Below are 22,398 nucleotides of genomic sequence, written 5' to 3'. Positions count from 1 at the left end.
ATCTTGGTTCTATTTCGGATGGCATGATTCATGCATGAGTGGATGTGCTCATACAGTGCCTTAGTGTAGGATTCAGCAGTCAAACTTTCAGTTCCCATCTGCATGGGTGCCATTGGCTAAGAGACAACACATAGCACATTCACTCATCACCTAAGGAGCTAAAGTCTTCCTCCTACATGCATACATATAATAACATTTATGCCAGGCAATGCTCACAACATTTACTTACCCATATAATGGCTATGTACTCCTAGCATCAGACAGAGTCAGCCCCGAACTAAAATTGTTGCAACTGCTGGATTTACAAGGTAAGGGTTGAACCTGGAATGAACTGTGTAATAATATGAATGACTGCCAAATCCTTGTATGTTATTAAATCTTAATGTAAGTAAGTAAAAGGTGGATGATTTGTGCAGAAATGACCTTAACATGTGACAGCAGAGACTTATTTGACTTACATGTGTCCATTATTAAGTAGTAGGCCTCAGGCATCAAAGATTCATAGTCATACCTCTTGAAATCACTACTGGTCATTGCATGCCCTCGGTTTGGCACCATGCATTTGTACTGGAAAATCATTAAAGAGAGAAGTTAGAAAGTAAAGAGACACGTTTCAGTTTCAGACTTCACAACCTTCACAAGATCATTAACAATACTGATACAAAAAAGTGTGATGCTATCAATTGTCTAACTTTCTAAAACCAATATAAGGCAAAGATACTGTGAAAAACTGAAAGGCTGCCAACCCAGCTAGATAGAATTTTGTAGATAATTATATGCCATTGTGAAAATTAATATAATCCACAAACTGTTTTACAAATGTAAGAAAACTAAATGTAAGAAAAACTGTGTTATATGTTCTGAACTTCAAAAATGTAACCACAGTGTACCCTTCTGGAAGAAACTGATAAAGTAAAGCATTTTATGACTGTTTGATCTCAAAGCTCAGAGACAGGATGTCTGGATGAAGGAATTATTTCTATTGTTTTGAGACCAGAGTTAATTGCTAGATTTTACATGTATAATGCCTTTTATTGCTGCGGCTTCCTGACCAGGTGCAAGCTCACTAAGAAATATAAATTTATAGTTTCTGGTAGCCTGGGAACCAGAGAAGTGTCAAGAATGATGTAATCTGAAATGAGTCAGCAGTGATATATTATCAATTTAAGAGATCTCAGAGAGAAAGAGATAGTGTTTTGCATTTGTCTTCAGAACTGACATCACCAGCACTTGCTTACTCTGTATGTAAGTAGGATCCTAGACTTTAGTATTTCTCTTAGAATTAGATAGAAAATAGTAAGAGTAGACTAGCTGTTTTCTATATTTATGTCAGACTATTCTACAGTATTATTTTAAGCATTTTCCTGTGATCTCTGAACTCTTGACTAGCTCTGTGTTAAATTGAGAAGATTTGTCTTGTGTTTTTATTATTTATTATTAAATATTTTTAAACCTTTCAAGGTGGCTGTTTTGTGTAGAGAGAATTTAAGCTCTAGTGTACTTGCATGCATTTAGTGATACTGTACTAAGCCACTCTAATAGCCTTAAAAGTTCTGGTCACACATGCTATTTGGATAATAGTATTGCAATGTAAAATTGGACACCCTTTGGTATGGGCCTTATTAGTAGCTGATATTAGTGGTTGTTGGCAGTAATTACTACCTTATAGTCTGGGCCAAAAGAGGGCCACAGCTGGAGAACCTGTAACAGCCTTCCCCAGGAGTGTCTGTGTGTTGGTATATAAATCATATCTTAAAGTGTGTGTGTCAGCTACTTGGGCAGGGACATGGAGCACTGGTTGGACAGAGAAGGTGCTGGAGGTTTTAGCTTGACCACTAGGCTGGGGTCTATACCCTGTAGCTGTGCCAGTGGGGTGTCTTGTTGGGGATCTGGAGGGGGGGGAGAAACTGGCCTTGGACTGGTTGTGATCTCTGTGTGCTCTTAAGGGAAATTGTACTTTATTGTGTGTACTTGTTATCCTTCCCCAATGTGCATGCCCCTCACTGGTGCTGGTGGTGAGGATTGAGGCTTTTTGACTGCTGGCCAGTGCAAGGGCATCACAAGTACAATTAATAATTCAACATCAAAAATACAAATATACTAAGCACTAAGTCAGCTATGCACCCTGAGCATCAGACACAAAGCTTATGTATCCCTAAATCCAAAAGATAGCAAACAGTGGTATGGCACAGTTATCATCACTTACACAGGGTGTTATGTAGGGTGGGCAGGAAGCCTAGGCTGACACATAATGTTGGTGTGTGTGTGTGTGTGTGTGTGTGTGTGTGTGTGTGTGTGTGTGTGTGTGTGTGTGCGTGTGTGTGTGTAAGAAGGACACAAAACCAAACTCCAAACTCCAAAGAAATATGGACATGTTGAGCACTAAAAATGTATTAACTCCCAACCTTAGTGCTGGTCTTGTTTGTTTTGTTGTTCTTGAGTAAGAAAGGCAGGCAGACAGACATTTGGATAAAGCAACAAATGGTTAGTGAGACAAAATGAATTTGAAGATTCACTGCTGAACCATGTAACTTGTGTGTGTCTGTATGGGTTGTCCAGATGAAACTGGTGTGTAAGTGTCTACATGAACACAGCCAAGCTCTGTGTTAGCTCTACATCTTGGTATGTTGGACAGGTGTGTGCTGTACATGGTAGGGGTGGTAGTTTATCATTGTCATACCCAAGAATGAGAACTGTCTCTGCCAGGAGTTGCACTGGCATGTCCATGCTCATGGTCAAATGCACTGCTGTTACCTGCATGTGACTGATGTCTGTTGGATAAGTTCCCCTCATTAGGATGCCCAGGATCATGACCCCATGGCCTGCTACATCTGGGTATGGGCAACTCAACTACTGATGGAGCAGTGGACGTACTGCCTGTTTGGCCACCATCATCATCGGAGTCTGCTGATACTCTGACATCATGTGGTACAAGTCCCACACTTCCACTGTCAGGATCACCTGTGATAATAAGCAACATACACAAGAAAAAAAATAATACCTACACTGCTATAGTCCACTATATGCTAACAAACTATCAGTGGTGCCACAATTACAGACAGTACAGCAAAACACACAACAGTCCTGACACAAACATCACACACTAAATATTTCTTTGAACTGTTCATCAGTGCTGACATAAAAATCTTTGGCTTACCATGTGCCGACAATAGTCTGCTCACTATGATGGATGGTCATGGAAGAAGTAAAAGTAAAGGGTAAGGACAACATAATCACAATTAACAGTAACACAGGGGTAAAACCTTTTACCTTTTATATGTCCATTAACTATACTTTCAACAAGAACTGGGATGACAAGTCCAACCTAAGCCCCATGTGTAATAATCAGAATATGTTGTTAACTGTAGCAATCTACAATCCCCCCCAACCTATTTCTTGTTAAACATACATAACATATTGATGCAAATATTTTACTATACAAGAGTATTTAACAATGGAGATAGAAGTTAACTTGTGACTGTTTCTGCCATTTCACACTGAGCTAATCAGAAGAAGTCAGAGGAAGAGCTCTGAGCTAACTAATCTGTGATATATAACATTAAGTATCCTGTTTTTTGCTTATTTCTGAGTTATTTATAACACTTTTATTTTACTCACTGTATGTGAGGTATTAAGTATAATTTTCTACAATTGTTAAGCATCTGCTTGGGTTTGTTTGTTCTGATCCCCCCCCCTCACTCCCTCTTGGTATCCTGTTTTTATACTTGGTGGCTTTGCAGTTGCCCACCCCTACTGTAAATTTGATCTGGTACACTCCTTCCAGTGTAGTGTCATTACCTCATTCTACCTATTCCAGGGAGATCATTTGAGAAGGCCAACCCAGTTAGCTTCTGCTCCTCCTTTCCCCTTTCCACTTAAAAAAAAAATCTAAGCTTGTTTCCTGCCTTTCCTATAAGTTGTTTAGTCCAGATATAGATTTGCTGTATCCAGGACTGTTTGTCAGCTTCTGAGCTCCCAAGCCTTTCTGTGTTGGAGGGAAGCCTTCTAGCTTAATTTTGTTTCTTAGAGCTAGCCACTTTTCTAGTTTCAGTACTCAAATCTGTTTCTTTGAGCTCAGCACTTGTTCATAACTCATTGTAAGCACTAAATACACTACAGATTACTACAGCACTCAACTTTCCTCACTTGTCTAGAGGAAAACAGTTTTTGTACTTAATAAATAAGCACCTATCCAGGCATGTCTAAGAGTCAGCTTCCAGTGTTTTCTTCTGTCTACCTGATGAATCTGGGCATCTTGGGGCAATGCAGCAATTGCCTCATGTACACAGACAACCCTCTCCTCCTACTACCCAACACTACACCCTGTGAGAGATGCCGTTATATAACCAAACTGGAAGCAAAGCTCTCTTCACCCAAGACTGGACTAGACAGTCAAGAGGAGAAGGTAAACACTTGCACCACACCACACTCATCACATAGTCCCTCAAAACCTACACCACCAAAATACACATATAGAAACACAAAACACACACCTACATTCGCGGAGGCTCTCAAAAAAAATCTACCCAAGCAACAGGGACCCCCAAAGCAGAAACGCAAGCAACCTCCACCCCCAACACAACCCAAATGACACATAGCCCACAAACTCAGTGTGCCACTCAACCACAGCCCATAAGGCATAACAACGTACCCGGCATTCTAGTCATAGGTGACTCTATAGTCAGGCACACTGATGTTCCACTCACCAGGCCAAACAAGGAGAAAGTTACTGTCAGCTGCCTGTCAGGTGCCAGGATCCGCCACATAACGCATGCACTCAGGTCACTCCAAAGCAAGTACAAATATGACTCTGTCATTGTCCATGTTGGTGTGAATGACCTGAGACATACCTCCCTGGACTACATGAATAGAGACATGGAGGAGATTTCTGATCTTGTAGCGCAGGCAGGTATGATCCTAGCCCTGAGTAGCATCCTGCCATCCCCCAGAATGATACCACAGTACAAAAACAAAATTACTGACTTCAACAATTGGCTAAGCTTCTGGTGTCATTCTAAGGGGATCCAGTATCTGTCTGCCTGGGATGACATGATCAACAACCACGATGCTTTGCCAGAGATGGCCTGCACCTGTCACCCTTGGACTTCTGGATACTGGCTAAGGCTCTTGCCACCTCTATAGTGCCTTTTTTAGGCAAGATTCAAATGACAAATTCACCACCATAACAGGTACAAGCAAGCAAAATCTGAGGGTAATGCTACTTAATGCTAGAAGTCTAAACCTCAAAATGCACTCACTCGAGGCACTCCTTAAAATGGAGAACATCGACATCTGTGCAGTGACAGAGACCTGGTTCAAGGCTCCAGAGACCACCCCTGCATTACCAGGCTATAATTCGTACCACACCTTTCAGCCACCTAACCTGGACCGAAACACTAAAGGCAGAGGTGTATCCATATTCATTAAGGATATCCACACCTCCAGGCTAGTTGCTCAGCATAATGCATTTGAGATTATCCAAGTGCAACTATCTCTGGGCAAGACCGCAATGCAAATTGTAGCTTGCTACAGATCCCCCACAATGCCCCAGGATTCCCATTCCTCATTTCTTGATACACTGGAAAATATTACGGTACAACCTAACACCCTAATAACGGGCAATTTCAACTACCCCACCATTAACTGGGAAAACTACTCATGTACCAGCTCTTGTGCTCATCGTTTTCTGGAATTCATAAATTGCAATGCCTGGGATCAACTTATCCACACCCCCACAAGGGGCAGCAATATCCTAGATCTGATCATTACCAAAACATGGGCAACCGGTGTTCCACAACGAGGTCAATTCCTTGTTGGTCAGATCCGACCACAAGCAAATCACCCTAGACATCCACATCCCACCCCCACCCCCCCCATTAGGGAAACCACCGTAAAAAATTTCTCCAAAGCCAACTTCACGCTTCTTAAGACAGAAGTGGCAAACTTTACTACACCCATGCTGATGGACAATAGAGATACATCTGCTGAATCCTATACAATTGCACTTTATAAGCACTTACACGAATGCATGGATTGTGCAATCCCTAACAGAACCAAGATGCTATCCTCCAAAAAAAGGAAGCCAGTCTGGTGGTCCCCTGCTATAAACAAACTCTACAACAGAAGAAGGAAACTGTTGCAAAAAAGAGTAAAATATCATGATTGGAGGAACTCAGTGGTCAGCCTCAGTAAGAAACTGAGATCCCTCATAAAATCTTCCAAAGCTAGTTACATAAACAAAATCGCCACTGATTCTAAAGACAGCCACAAAGCATTCTATAGCTATGTCAAGAATCTCAATGGCAACACTCAGATCTGCTCTGAGTTAAGCACAATGGCACTAAATATACAGAACCAACTGATATTGCCAACATCCTGGCAGATCGGTTCAATGCTAACTTTTCCCCTCTCTCATCCCCTAAAGGGCCCATCTCTATACCAGAAGAATGAAAAGTACCTGTAATTACGGCTGCACAGGTAAAAACACACTCTCCAAAGCTAAGAACACAGCATCCATGGGACCTGACAACATCCCAGGCTGCGTTCTACATGAACTACAGAATGAACTGACACCCCAGCTAAGTACCATGTTCAATCATAGCCTCACCTCAGGCTTTGTGTCCACTGAATGGCACACAGTAACGGTTATCCCACTCCACAAAGGGGGAACCACCATGGACACCAGGAACTACCACCCTATTAGCCTGATGAGCCTGGTCTGCAAGGCTATGGAGCGTATCATCATGGAACTTATAAACAATGACATTGGTAATCTCCATACTCTGAACCCTACCCAGTTCGGGTTTGTAAAAGGCAGATCATGTCTCCTAAACCTGATAGACTTCTTTGAAGAGGTCACCAAAGCCGTAGATGATGGTAAGGTGGTTCACACAGCCTATCTAGATTTTGCCAAGGCTTTCAACACCATCCCCCACTCTGGAATTATAGACAAACTCACTAAACTAGGTATAAATCCCTATGTCACAAGATGGGATGCCAACTGGCTCACTGACAGAACCCACACTGTGAAAGTAGCAGACTCTAAATCCAACTTCAGACCAGTGACAAGTGGAGTACCACAGGGTTCAGTCCTAGGTCCTCTCCTGTTTGGTATCTACTTCTCTGAAGTATAGGCTATCACAGAAGGTCTTTGGCTAACAATGTTCACAGATGACTGCAAACTAGGAGCCATAATCAAAATTCCTAACAATGTGCACATCCTACAAAAGGGCCTCACTGAGACAGATGCCTGGTGTCAAAGCCATGGCCTCAAGCTCAATGACAAAAAGTGCATTGTCTTCCCTTTTGGTAAAAACTCTGTACCCATGAACTACCACATAGGCGGTAGTCTACTTAACAACAAAAGTGTGATAAGAGACCTTGGGACACAGGTGGACAGTAGTCTCTCCTTTGATAATCACATCGCCACAGTAGTCAGGAAATCATTCTACGTAGCACACCTCATCATAAAAGGTTTCTCATCCAGGAAAAAAAGAGGTCATTGTTCCCCTTTACTCATCACTCATTAGACCCATTATAGAGTACAACACCCCTTTTGGTATGTACCTCACAAGACATCTACAACAACTGGAAAGGCCACAAAAATACCTCACAAAGAGGATTACCGGCCTCAAACAGATGCCCTACGCAGACCGTCTCAAAATCTCCAGCTTTACTCTGTCGTATATCACCTACTCAGAGGTGATCTCTGCCTAACATACAAAGCTATGTCAAACCCAGAGCTGCTGGACATGCTCCACGTAAAGAAATTCCAATCCCTCCGAGCTACATGCTCTAGGGACCTAAACCTTGTCACCACAATAAACAGAACATGTTGGAGGGATAGATTCCTGTCCCACAGACTCAGTGGCTGCTGGTGACTTCAAATCAAAGGGAGGGGCTGCAGGAGACAGCTGAATGGGTGGGGTCAATGGGAAATGGGTGTGGCCAACTAGAAAGGGGGAGGAGCTATGATAAAAACCACAACAACTGTAACTTTAATTAAATACGCTGCCCTGGGTGCCAAACTATCATTATGAATGTCCAATCAAGAAAAAGGGAAAGTGCAGAAGAAAAAATATATACATTTCAATCCACTGGCTACATGGCAGCTTACTTAATATCTAGATGGAAACAAAAAGGTTGTGAGGCATGAAAAAATAAATTGCTTTTTAAACACATTACTGGAATGCTAGTCAAAATCAAGTGTAAGAAAAACAAGCAGCACTCAACTCAAACCACTTCTCCTTGCACTCCAGTTCTAATTATAATTTATATTCAGCTTTATTAAAGTACCAAGTAAAATGCCGAAAGTAGCAATCTCTGTGATACCCCCACTTGTAAAAATGTTTCTTATCCAAAAAAGACCTGCTGCCTGACAACAGCTATCTACTTGTTTCATGGGGAAAACATGATCAAAGTAAAAAATGAAAAGCAAACAGGAAACAAGCTCAAGATACATTGCTTAAAGGATTACTGCACAGGATATGGACCACACATGATAGATTGGCATTCTGTTTAGTTTGCAGGTAAAGCCTGTAATGAGCTCTTAAAATAATGTAATCCTTTCCTTTATTACAAATACTGTCACATGCATTTCAATACCCAAGGCTTATATGTTATCTAGTTATGTAAGTATTCTCTGCATGGCAACAACAAAAAGGCTTTCAATGTTGGCAATTCGCTAGCAGTATGCTTATTAAAACTTAGTTGCATCTTACAATCTCAGACAAGCTTACCAGATGGTTGTTAAAGCTTTGCTACTTAAACACAGAGCAACAGGCACTTTCTGAATAATAAGCATAAATCAACAGTATAAAAATATGACAGAAACCAGAACATTCTGCAAAATCAAGGACAGATGAAAAGCCATTGTACTACTTGTGTCTACCTTGGATGGGGGGATAGTCTGCACATTTACACTGCATAACTGTTCCTTGCCTTGCTTGGACACAACCAGAGTCACTACATGGGGGAGTGGGGTGCAACAAGTATGTCACAATTTGAAATGTCTCTGGCTGACTGCGATGGCCCTGGCACATTTGCCACTCCTCTCAACCTCAAAGCAAGAAATCTGGACAAAGCCATACATAGAAGTGGGACAAAGGCCCAAAAATAAGGACACATTTTAAATATTGCTCTTATAAACTTAGAAAGATAATAGAATAGTAGGTCTTGCATTAGTATGAATTTTCTGAAGGGTATGAAATCTGAAACTGAAATGTCTGTCATTATTTTCTAACTTCAGTCTTTAATGATTTGCCACTAATTTGCCAAAAAACACAATTTTATGAAAAATGGACCAAAAATGTGATTCAAAAATATAAAATAGCCATACAGTACAGCTGGGAACCTGCAAAGAAGGGACACTTTTTAATATTAGTAATGCTAACTTGAGCAGCTGACAAAATAAATGAAACTACATGCATTTCTGAAATAAAAGCAATCTATAACTGATTATTACAGTTATTTATTAATTGTAAACCCTCCATGTTTTCTTCCAAAATTGCCATTTTGCGGAGAGATTATTAGGGGAAGAGCAACATTTCGAGCCAAAATCGGGTACAGTTGAGAGGTTTGGATATGTCTAATTCTATAAAGCAATTTATTTGAATATACCTCTCAACCTGTTAATGCAGGAAATCTGGACAAGCCCAAAAATATTGGGGGAACATATAAACAGTACTAAAAATTGCTCTTGTATAAACTGAGACAGTTGATAGAATAACAGGTCTTGCTTTAGCATGCATTTTTCTGAAGGTTATGAAGTCTGAAACTCAGTGTCTGTCATTATTTAATGACTTCATTCCTAAATGATTTGACAGAAAACCACAAATTTTATGATGAACAAACCAAAAATAAGAAGCAAAAATCTCTTCATTCTGCAAAAATCTGGACAGTTGAGAAGTATAGTTCAACCGGGGCTGTCTGAGTTTGCTGCCCTTCCCCCCTCACAAAATCATGGTCGAATGGAGCCCCCCCCCCCACAGCCATTCCAATGAACCATTACTTGGCTATTTCACCCCATTTACCATAAACACTAACTGGGAAAAGCCGAAAAACAAAAACCATAAGCACTAATGCGCATACTGCTTTACTTCTGCAATGATTTGGACTTCATTTGAAAGTTTTATTTCGCATTTTACAGCGCAAACACTAATAGATATCATATCTGCTAAACAAAGCAATGCAGTCTCACAATGAAAACAGACTTAGCATTAAAACTTCTCTGCCCTTGAAAACTCACATTCACTGAAACAGCATTGAAACACACATTCAAAGAAAATACATTTTGCCAGTGGCAGATTAACGTTGAGTTTGGGCTGTTTTCAAATCACAGACCCCTTGCACACGAAGCATACACATGCTCTTTCATACACCTTCCTGATTGTATTAAATTATATTTCTTGTACAATACAGTACAGTTTTAGAGGGTGTTTTAAATTTGTTTTGAAATTTTTCCAATAAACAATGAAACAATATGCATGCACCAGTAATGACAAAACTGCCCAATTCAGAACATTGCCATCATAAAAGTCTACTCAAACTTCTACAGTCCACCAGTATCAGTAAATATGCACAATCTCTGAAGTAAAAGTCATCTAAATAATTCCAAATTAAAGATATCTGTAACTAATGAAGAGGTTGCTGCTAGCAAACAACTTTGTATTTCATTGTTTCATCTACAAATAAAGTGCCTGTTACCCTTGAGAAATAAATTGCCTATCTTACACTAAAAAAATGATAAGCTAGCAATATTGCAATAGGGAATGGATGGCAAACAGATAACAGGTTCATAGTTACAATGTATCTTCGCCAAAAAGGAGTGCAGCATCCACTCCCTTTGCACAGTACAGTATCAACAATGCATCTATCTACTGTGGGAGTAGAACCCACAGCCTTCTGCATCAAAAGCAAGTATATTACCTGTTGTGCTATTAACAAGGCAACCAGACTCAGCATAAGCAGCACTAAACTTTTGCTCCCCTGCAGCTCTCAGCTCCTTGTAAAATCTACTCACTCAGCTGTATCTCTGAACTTTGCAGCACAAAGAAATCTGAAAAAAGCCTAAGTTTATTGTGGGGGGGCACAAAAGCCCAAAAACCAGGGACACATTTTAAACATTGCTTGTATAATGTTGGAAAGTTGCTAAAATAAAATGCTGCGTTACCACCACACATTTTACTGCCAAGCCTTAAACCCAGGACCCTGTGCAAAACAGTCAGAGCAATATACCACTATGCCAGATCAGCTGTTTTATGAAAGAGGAAGATAGAAACTTAAATGGCTACCATTTAGTGAATTCAGTTCTCACCATAGCACAGTTGTCAACCTCTTAGCACAAAACACCTGAACAAAGCCAGTAATGGGTGAATACAGCCCCCAAACATTCATTGAATTCAGTTCTCACCATAGCTCTCAATCTCTTAGAAAAAAACACCCGGACAAAGCCAGTAATGGGGGAATATAGCCCCCAAACATATTCAGTGAATTCAGTTCTTACCATAGCTCTCAACCTTAGCACAAAAAATCTGGATGAAGCCAATAATGGGGGAATACAATCCCAAAAACAGGGACAAATTTCAAATATCCATCTTATACACTTAGAAAATTGCTAGAATAAAAGCTTTTGGTTACCATGCACTTTCTGAAGAATTTGAAGTCTGATATTCAAATGCATGTCATTTTTAGCATTTGTTAATCAGGAAAGTCTGACTTGGAACAAAAGCTAAATTTTTAGCAGAGGCCCATGGAGAAGCACTCCAGACAGACACATGTTTTTGTAAGATGGGAGGACACTAGAGGAAACAAACTCAGGGAGGGCATACAGACTCGGCTGAGAAGGTAAGGCACCCCAGCCAAGAATCAGACCAGAGAACCTGTAGCTGTCAGGCAACAATGCTACCACTGCACCAATGCACTACCGGTTTTGCAAGGATACAAGTACAGAAACCACAGATTTTATGAGGAATAGAACAAGTATGAGGGAAAAATCTGCAACGTTTTTACAAATGGTGGTGGGTAGGGAATTCAGGCTCCTGCCACTTGGGCTCAAGGTACAGGGTTCAAGTCTTATTCTCTACCCACCACCATGTAGCAACTGGGTCGTTTTACACACACACACACACACACACACACACACACACACACACACACACATACACACGTCGCCGATCCACGAATCTCCTGGGTCTTCCGTGAGAGATGGCTAATCCCATGAGAGTAGTAGGCTGAAGCCTCCATCCTGCGGGCGATGCAGTCCGGTGACCTTTCGGTCTGTGCAGTCATCACCGCACAGACCTCTGGGCTGGAAGAGTGGAGTTTCTGGACTGCCTAACAGAGCAGTCTGATGCTCTGGAATGAGCATGCATGCGTGCATGGAGTTCTCAGGAACCATGCACACATGTGTGGAGTCCATAAATTTTATTCTACAGCTGGTGGGCTGCTGCAGTCCTGCAGTCTTATAGCATGAGCCACCCCTGCAGAGACTTCCCATACTCTGGAGCAAACTACCTATCAATATCAAACAAAGCTCCTCATTAGCACTCTTCAAGAAAAATCATGATGATTGGATGGGAGATAGGAAATTCAACCTGGGATCACTTCTGTGGCTCTGCTTGACAGAAGCACAGGAAAATAATTTTCTTGGTTGGCAAAAGCCAGGGTACTGTTTGGCTAGGCTTATACAGGCCCTAGGGCCAATAGCCTAGTACCTACCTATGAACCTATAAGCCTTCCTGGAAGTTGCTCCTGGGACATACTTGCTGTCTCTGAAACAGTAGCACCAATGTCAAGTACATGCTGTTCTGCACTTTCCTGGAAGCTGTCTGGATCCCTGACACTAGATAGGAACTCTTCATTTACTGTTAGTGGTGGCCGTGTAGCAAGCCCACTCCCCCATACCCATCCAATCACAGGCCACTGCAGTTGCATTCCTCCATATAGATGAGATCATGGCAGTGGCCCTATGGTGCACCTGATCATATATCCTGCTGTGGCTGCCTACTGCATTCACATCTGTAACTATCTGCTGCCAAATTTGCATTCTGCCTAACATATCTCCATGTCCCCTCTCAAGCAGAAAAGCACCATGTCATCTAAGAGCTTCTACAATGACCTGATTCTCAGGTTCACTGAAGGGTGTTTTTTGGGGGAATGAGACACCTGGGTGCCATAGTCCTAGGTGTTCTAAAACTCAAAAGAAGGATAATGCACACAAGTATCACATAACTAAAAAATACCCATTGCAAGGTAAACCAGAAAAGGTAACATTTCACTATTACCCAGTGGAGAAACATAAAACAGTCTAAATATTTGAAATATAAACAACAAGAACTGTGTGGTTGTAACATATCATATTCACACATAAAGCAAGGCTGGATGTAAAACAAGGGAGAGTAACAATGTTCCAAAACAGAAATGCAGCTTTGCTCCACCACCCCCATAAGAACAGGCAAATGACACATTTTGCTATTAAACCATCAGTGGAATGCTAAAAGTGCTATCAAATGAGTTGTCCCGGAAATGTGTACAGATTTAATACAGAACACTTAATTTTAAGCTATTTCCAATCATGTATACCTGTGAAATGCCCTGACAAACATGCCTATGCCATCAGTGCACTTTTAAGCAATGCACACTGCTAACAATAGCATTTGCTAATTAATATATTTATATTAAAATGAAAAAGATTTTTCTTAAATGACATTTCAGCATCTTCAGCATGTAGCTGAGAAATGCAAGCATACCTTCTCAAGCTCAGTAGTCTTCTGTGCAGATATATTCCAAAGTAATAGCCTCTTCTGTGTTCGCCACATAAACAAGTCTCCTCTCCTTTAGGTTCCTTAGTTACATGGTTGCCTTTTATAGTGTAGATTCAGGGCTGTTAGCACAGTGAAGATGTAAATGAAGTGTGAACTCATTAGAATTGCTGAATTCCAAACTTTTTGCTCTGTGTATCAGAAGTGAACATAGTGCAGGCGCTCCTTCGGTGTTTGTTGCTAATGGATTGCAACTGTGAATGATTACTGGCAGAGAGAAGGAAACACAATAGCAATGCAGACTGCCCTACCTCCATTGGGTGTATCAGGTTAGACTTACAAAGTATAAATAAGTAATTTTATCAAAGTTGGAAATGTAAGTAAGCAGCACGCAATTCACAGGTTCTGTTCATTAACATCCAATCTCCCCTTCATTTGTTGACAACTGTATATTATTGCCATTTAATATCCTCACACATTTTAGAGACAAGGATATAGAATGCCTTACAGATGGCATGTGTCATATTACTGGTCAGATAAAGGATGGACAGCAAACACAGAGAGGTAAGACAGAGCTGCATTTTTGCAAGCAATAGTCATAAATGGTTGTGTGATCACTCAGTGCACTACATTCAAAATGTATACTTGCACAAATAACCATTATGTGGTTTCTTGGTACTGTGGATGATGTTGCAGTTGGCTGTATGCAGAATGATTTAAGTTCCCTGCTGCAAAGCTGTTTGTGTGGCAAAGAGGGGTAAGGCACCCTTATTGTGTTCTGAAGGTTCACTGGAGTGAGAGTTCAAATCTAGACATATGTAGAAATATTTCATGTGTACTAAAAAACATTTTGCAGCGTTTATATCATAGATTGTTTTTCATCAGTTCAACTACCTTTTTTCTCTTTTTTGGTCATTGTTTGCAGGGTGTACAACTTAGCTCAAACAAGGAAAATGGGAAAATGCATGTCAGGTTTGGCTGTGTTAATAGTTCTATAATTATATTAATGCATTGTATGTCCAATATGATGGTACTAATTTTATGTCTTTTTTCTCTCTCACCCCATCCCTTATCTCTCTTTTTATTTTCTATTATGTGCACTCAAAATGTCTCCATATCATCTATGTGTGCCAGATCACTAAATGTTACACAGCAGAATGAGGTAGGCCAGCCCCAGTGGATCAGCCTGCCCCAGCTCCACAGGCTCCAGCACTGATGCCCAGCATGTCTGGGACCCAACCTGGCAGCATTGCCTCTGCTACTCCTGCACTACCTGCATCCTCAGGTAGTACTGCCCCAGAAGCTGGTGCAGTGGTACCCTCTGGGGCAGTGGCAGAGGTGGGGATTTCATCACCTGCTAGGAGATGCCAGGGTTGGTGCATAGGGTCATTCACTGGACCATTGGTGTATGCCTACACCAGATGAAGAGGCTGGTCTCCCTCATGGTACTTAGGAGGAGAAGATGTTATACACTCCAGCTGCCAGAGGAGTAAGGGGACAGTGATGACGGTACACTGGGCGAGGACTCGATTCCCACTGTCTCCATGTTTGATGGGCATGACCATGTGTTATCCCCTCCTTCACCCCAGTCATGGTGTTCCCCAATCTTTTATATCCCTCACCATCCCTGTGTGTTTGTTTGCATTTGCTTCCTCAACTATCCAACTTACCTGACACAGAAATATCCATATCTCCTTACTCAGCATTCCTCTCTTACTGAATTTAAAAAAATGGGCACTTCTCCCACAAAAAATACTGTCCTATACATAGCTCTCTATTTCACACAAGTGTTATCTTGACACACGTGATTTGGTCCAATTGGCTTTACAACATGATTATATTGTTGTCACCCCTCTCTGTGAAGTTAACAGTCCAAATTCAGTGAATATTCTGCATATATTATTAGTTTTTACTGTTTACAAATGGATAGCAATGGTTCTTTCCTTCCTCCATCTTGCACATTCTTGTACTGCTTTCTTTTTGTTCTTCCACCTGCTTGCTCCCCATTTCACCACTTTCCTATCAACCCTATTTTAACACCTATAATCTGGTCAAAAACTAGAATCACATACAACACACATAAGTACCAGAATAAGCAATGGATCTCTTCACTGTTTAGCCTCTGTTTGAACAGAGTTTTGCATCGAGCACCAAGGCCAAGCAATGGTGAGCAGCTTTACAATGTTGCGGTTACCTCTGCATAATGCTGCCTAACCCTGCTGTGCTATGCCAACACACAGCAACACATGTTCTATAAAGAATTCATGTCATTGCATTATCACTGTTTATTTTAAAGTATTACATACACCTGGATGTGAGCCCAGTATCATCTTTGCTCAAAAATAAATGTGTTAATGCATTAACACCTGCTGCCACAGATTTAGCAAAGCTGCAGGTGTGTTTCATAGACTAATTACTAACTGTCAGACTTTTAATAATATGGCTCATGTTTGGACACTGCTTAACTACTCACAAACAGGGAAGGTAATGGAAATGTGTATCTCGCATGCGTAAATACTTTGCCAACCATCTCACAAACCCGCTGCTCACCGTTGTTTTATGCAAAGTCAATATTATGATGTATTAGTGCTGTTTACTGTCCATTTACTCTTTATTCCAGTGCTGTTTACTGTCCATTTACTCTTTATGACATGAAACTACATGTAAAAACATAGCAAACTGAAGGCCCTATCAAACAAGATGTCACTTATTTATAATGCAGCCATGTGTTGCTTCTCTCCATACACTGCAACCCTGGTCTCTCTGTACTTTTTCACACATATATCAATTACAGTACATAAATGAATATCAAATGTTGTCTGATATGCAGTGCACCTCATTCTGGTAACATGCAGAACTAGAACTATCTTCACAGTTGACCATGCCTACATATCCATCAACTGACCCTGGGAACTATTGACCCATAAACCTAACCAGCCTTATCTGCAAGGCTATGGAAAGAATCATCCTGGACCCTATCCACTGGGGCATAGGTGATCTTCAGTACTTTTGCCCCAACCCATTTTGTTTTTGTCAGGGGTAGATCATGTTTATCAAACATAGCGGACTTCTTTGATAATGTCCCCAAAGCCCTGGATGAGGGAAAACAAGACATACTGCCTATGTGTATTTAGCCAAGGCCATTGACACAATCCCCCACTCAGGTATCATAGAGAAAATCTTCCATCTGGGGATTAACCCATACATTAATAGATGGGTAGCCAACTGGCTCACCGACAGAACACACACTTTGAAAGTTGGGGAGTCCATCTCCACCAGTCGATCATTTACCATTGGAGTACCACAGAGACCTGTGCTGGACCATCTTCTGTTTGCAAACTATTTCTCTGAAGTCCAGGTGAAGGTAGTTGACCTGTGGCTTGCCAAGTTTTCAAATGACTATCAACTGGGCACAATTCTAAAGTGTCCCCCAATAATGTCAACATATTACAGAAAGGGCTGACACTGAGAAATGATTGCTGCCAAACTCACGGATTGAAACTTAATGTAAAAAAAGGCCTCATTGTCCCCTTCAGCAAAGAAGTATCCCTGCTAATTATGATATACATAGCACCCCTCTAAGCTCAAACTCAGTGTTGTGAGACTTGGGAACATAGATTGAGAGCAATCTAAACTTCAATCACTATGTGTCCATAGTGGTAAGACACAGATTCTGCATTGTGCATCTTATAAATAAGAGCATTGCATCCAAGACCAGTAAGGTCATAGTTCCACTGTACTCGACCCTTAAACAATTGAGTACAATGCTTCCTTCTGTATGTACCTCACCAGACACTTGCAGCAACTGGAGAAACCAGAGGTTTCTGACCCAGAAAATCCAGGGCCTTCAAAACATGACATACATGGAAACTCTGAGCCCTGTCACTGTACTCATTATCACACAGTGACAGGGTGTAGTGACAACCTGTGCCTGGCCTATACAACAGTCTCAGACCCTGCACTACTGGAAATGCTGGACATCTGCAAATCAAATGGGACAAGAATAACTTGCTCCAGGGATCTCAACCTAGCATGTGACATGACCAGAAAATGCTGGCAAGACAGATATATCTCCCAGCAACTGCAGCTCCTCTGGAATAGGCTCCCACTGTATGTGAAGCAGTGCTCCTCAATGACCCTATTCAAGTGCAACCTTGACAACTGGACGGGTGACCATAAATTCAGGGGTGGCACCTATGTCCCTTGAGGGCAGGGGTAGTCACTGCTGATCAAAAAATCACTCTGCTAACAATGAACATCTAACTATGCTCAATAAGGGTACTTGTGTTTTTACACAGCTAGGCTTGTAAAGGCCCTAGAGCCATTGGCCTAGTAAACACCTGTGAACCTCTGAAGCTATGAACTTATGCAAGCCTCCCAACATCTGTCCTACATCCAGTGCTGATGTCATCCACTTTAAGTTGTCCTGCAGCCTTGCAAAAGTCAGACTTATGGCATGGAACTTGGGTAAAGTACTGAGCTCTGTAGTCTGTGTACTTAGGTAGGGGTTCTGTTCTCACTGCAGTCCACTGTGTGTGTGTGTGTGTGTGTGTGTGTGTGTGTGTGTGTGTGTGTGTGTGTGTGTGTGTGTGTGTGTGTGTAGCCAGAAGAGTGTAAGCATGTATCCTACATTTACCACTGTAATCCCATGAATTAACAGTATTATGACACTTCCACATGCCTACACATTCATTTAATTCAGGCCTCCCAACATCTTCTCTCCTACATGCACTTCTGATGTTATCCACTATAAGTTGTCCTGCAACCTTATAAAAGTTAGACTTGTGCCATAGCACTTACATAAAGTACTGATCTCTGTAGTCTGTGTGCTTAGGGAGGTGTTCTGTTCTCACTGCAGTCCAATGTGTGTGTGTGTCTAGTCAGAAGATCATAAATGTGTATCCTACAGTTACTACTCCAATCCCCTGAACTGACAGTAGTTTGACACTTGCACATGCCTATACATCTATTTAATGCAGGCCTCCCAACATCTTGTCTCCTACATGCACTGCTGATGTCATCCACTATAAGTTGTCCTGCAGCCTTGTAAAAGTCCGACTTGTGTCATGGTGCTTGTGTAAGGTATTTAGCCCTGTAGTCTGTGTACTTAGGTAGGGGTTCTGTTCTCACTGCACTCAACTGAGTGTGTGTGTCTGTGTGTGTTTGTGCACTTGCTTAACATTACAGAAGCCTTTTATACCAGCATGCGGGATACTGTTATTGCCACATTCTCCTCACCAGACACTGCTGATGTCATCAGCTATAAAGTGTTGTTTGAGACAATCAAGTCAGACTTGTACTGCAGCACTTGCCTTAAATGTAGAGTCCTGTAGTCAGTGTACTTTAGATAGGTAGGGGGTTGATTCTCACTGCAGTCAACTTTGGTGTGTGTGTTTGCACTTTTGCTTGACATTAAAGAGAATCTTATACACCATCATGTGGGACACTGTTATTACCATATTCTCCTCACCAGACACTGATGTCGTCAGCTATAAAGTGTTGTCTGAGACATTTCAAGTCAGACTTGAGTTGTGGTGCTTGCCTTAAATACATAGTTCTGTAGTTTGTATACTTAGATAGGTAGGGGGTTAATTCTCACTGCAGTCAACTGGTGTATATCTGTTTGTGCTCTTGTTTGACATTAGAGAGATCCTTTTGCACCATCATGTGGGACACTGTTATTTCTATAATCTCCTTACCAGACACTGCTGATGTCATCAGCTATATCCAATTAGTGCATGGGCCCTATTCCCACCAGGCAGGGTCAGAGATTGGCCTGGAGGCTAGGCAGAAGTCACCTCATCCTACACAATCCAGATTACAGTAACATGCCTTTCAGTCTATCCACATACATCATGGCATGGTTTGTAGGCCTTGTGTTTTTTTGGTGAGAAACCCCTGTGGTCACTTCAGCTGCTGAATGTATCTGTTGAGGTACATGCAAAGAGAACATTATACTCTGTTAGTATTCTGATGAGGTTTGAGTACAGTGGTGTAATATAATCCTTACATCTGAATGCAATGACATGACTTATGATGTGTACAACATAGGCTTTCAATGCCAGTGTGGAGACTTGGCAGTCGAAGTTCATATTATTATTTACATGTGTTCCCAGTGCTTCAGCATTAGGGGACTGTTGTCAATGCTGTAATTATCAGGAAATTCACTTTGCAAAAGGACAAAATAAAGGCACATGTTTGCATTTATTTGTAGACAGATTGGCTTTGTCACCAATCATTTGACTGTGTTAGCCCCTCCACTAGTATGTTATCATCATAGATGGACTCAATTGCATGCAGTATGCAAGAATCAGTAAACGTGGTAAACCAAAGGCTATATACTTTAGCCTGAATTGTCATGAAATAGAGTCCAAACTGTAAAGGGCCAAGCACAGCTTCCTGGAGTATGCCAGTGGTGACAACTCTACTGGTACAGGTTGATTCACCAACTTTCACAGTGTGTTCTATCAGTGAGCCAATTTTTTACCCAACTACTGATGAAAGAGTTAATCCCCAGCTGGCTGAGTTTCTCAATGATACCTGCATGGGGGATTGTGTCTTAACCCTAGGCCAGATCAGGATAGCCACTATGCAATGTCTTACCTTCATTCAAGCTCATCACACAGAATCAATGGGTTGTGACAACATCACAGATCACCTATCGCATGATTCAGCACATACATTTTCCTGACATGGTTGAATACACACTTCAACACACCCTCCACACAAACTATGTTCCTGTAGAAGGGTGTACATCAACATGCATCCATGTGAGTTAAGGGGGATAGCACCCAATGCATGCATGTATAGGCACATCCCAACTATCCTCATCTGTGAGGTAGACCAACATGTTATCATGGACCTTTTACTAAATGGACACTAGTAATATCTGAGCTGTGTGCAACACACCTGTATGAGTTGTTAATGCTACATCATGCCTGTTACATCTGTTAGATGACCTCAAAGAGGTTGAGGGCATGCATGATGACAATGCTGTCATCCTTTTTAGCTTGACAAGCCCAAGGCATTTGACACAAATCCACACTGAGGTATTCACTCAACACTGTCAGATGTGACCATAAACACCTATATTACCAAGTCCGGAGACCACTGGATCACATACGTGACATCTAAATATGTTGGAATGTGTGAAATTAACTATATCTCAGGTCTAGCGATCAGGACCATACACCAGGGTTGTGTGCTAGGCCCTTTCCTGTCCATTATTTAAGTCACAGACATCACAAATGACATACACATCATGTGTCCAAACAGCTGTCTGAAGGATTACAGACTGTGGGCAATCATTGACTCCAGCTGTGATATTACTGTAATACAGACAGTATCACACACCAAAGATTGCTGCTACAGCAGTGACAACAACAGCAATGACACAAAAAGATGGAGATATTTGTTACATCAGGAAAATAAACACACACAACCCAAGTATAATGCAGACATCACACCCTATAATCAGACCAGTAGGTATGTGACCTATGTCCTGGGGTAGATGGTATGTGGAACATACAGCAGCATGTGGCCATGGTGCTGACTACTCCCTTGTATGTAACACAACTATTGAGAATGTGAAGGACATCCACATCACAGGCCATAATACCTCCATAATTCACAGACTTCATCACACCAATAAACGAGTACAATGCACCCTTCATGTACCTCACTACACATCTTCCAATGATGTTAACTGAAGTGTACCACCTTTGTAAAAGTGAGCTGTCACACATCTTATTGGCCATATCTAGGTATTCTTTTTGTGACATAAACATTACTGTCTGATGGTGCAAAACCCCATCAAGTTTTTACACCATATGCATGCGTGATATTTGTTCTGGTGATGCACATAGTATATACATAGCTGTTTGACAACATTAATGGCATGGGTAACATTTGTGATGGAGTGGATTGTGCTATACATATATATATATATATATATATATATATATATATATATATATATATATATCATGCACACCAGTGAACTAGCCTGTATTGATCATAATGTCACATACAGGTATAGCAGTGTCCTTCCTAACACCTCCAACAGATGTCACAATGTCAGGACAATGTGCATGATTAAACTCATACAGTCAGACATGTCACAATAGTTGTGTAAATGTGTTTGTACAGAACCCTCTCTGATCACTCTAAATGACATATGTTATGTTAGAGACATGGGATTACTGGTGGTATTATTCTGATATTGTCCGTGACTGTGCATGCTTGTTTTAATGTTGTCCATGAGCCTTTACCTGTGTCCCACTTGTTGGCGACTTCTGCTGAGATTAAACTCATATTCACGCAACTCAACTTGCACAGCTTTACAATATGTACCCTACCCCAATTGTATATAACATCCCTGATAGATGTCCTCTGCATTATTTATGTAAGGATGTGTATCGAACACAGACATCTTCCCCATTGTTATGTCACCTTGTGTGACAGTCCCATAATACACATTTTCACTGTGCAGTCCCTACTGTACCATATTGATATGTGAGTAGTGTTGCTGCTACAACTGTCTTCCATCGACATGCTTTCATTTGCTGTGTATTAGATTGTTTCACCTGTCCTCTTTCCCTGTGTTCATTCCTACAATTCATCTGTGTGTCCCTACTGA

Source organism: Protopterus annectens, chromosome 5.part0, assembly GCF_019279795.1.
Source record: "Protopterus annectens isolate FY-2018-M chromosome 5.part0, PAN1.0, whole genome shotgun sequence".
In the NCBI taxonomy this organism is placed as follows: domain Eukaryota; kingdom Metazoa; phylum Chordata; order Ceratodontiformes; family Protopteridae; genus Protopterus; species Protopterus annectens.
Note: the sequence above shows the minus strand (reverse complement) of the source record.